The following is a 547-nucleotide window of genomic DNA, read 5'->3' on the forward strand; positions in this document are numbered from 1 at the left end:
AGATAGAAGAAAGTTGCAAGAGACATTTTTGCTTGGAAATAAACCGAGTAAATAAAAAAACTCTAAAAATTTTATTTTTTATCAGTGGCGTTTAAGTTATTTAAAACTATAACACCCTGTATCTTGCGTAAGAGGCATCTCTGACCCATAGTGTGCCTATATTTAAGTCTTGACAATATCAAAATTAATATTTCGTCGTCCGCTATCATTTCCCGAAAGCATGACCGACTCACAGGAATCACCCTGTAGATTAAAAATGAATTAAAGTTATTTTTGCAGATTAAAACTAAAACTATCCGGCGAATTATAAGTTTGGCCTTAAATCTGTTTAAGCCGGGTTTAAAACTTCTAATGGACCGTTATCAGCTGATCGGTTATTAACTAGAAAACTTTTTTGGAATGTAAAATACCAAGCGGCATACTTTACAGAATCCTCGATATTAGTTATAGCTTTAAAAAAGTATTTTGAAATATTTAACAGCATATGCACGCTTCTGTTTTATGCAGTACAAGAATAAATCAAATATAGACTGCAATAACCTGATGA

Source organism: Sitophilus oryzae, unplaced genomic scaffold (genome assembly GCF_002938485.1).
Source record: "Sitophilus oryzae breed Bouriz unplaced genomic scaffold, Soryzae_2.0 scaffold_1356_pilon_pilon, whole genome shotgun sequence".
In the NCBI taxonomy this organism is placed as follows: domain Eukaryota; kingdom Metazoa; phylum Arthropoda; class Insecta; order Coleoptera; family Curculionidae; genus Sitophilus; species Sitophilus oryzae.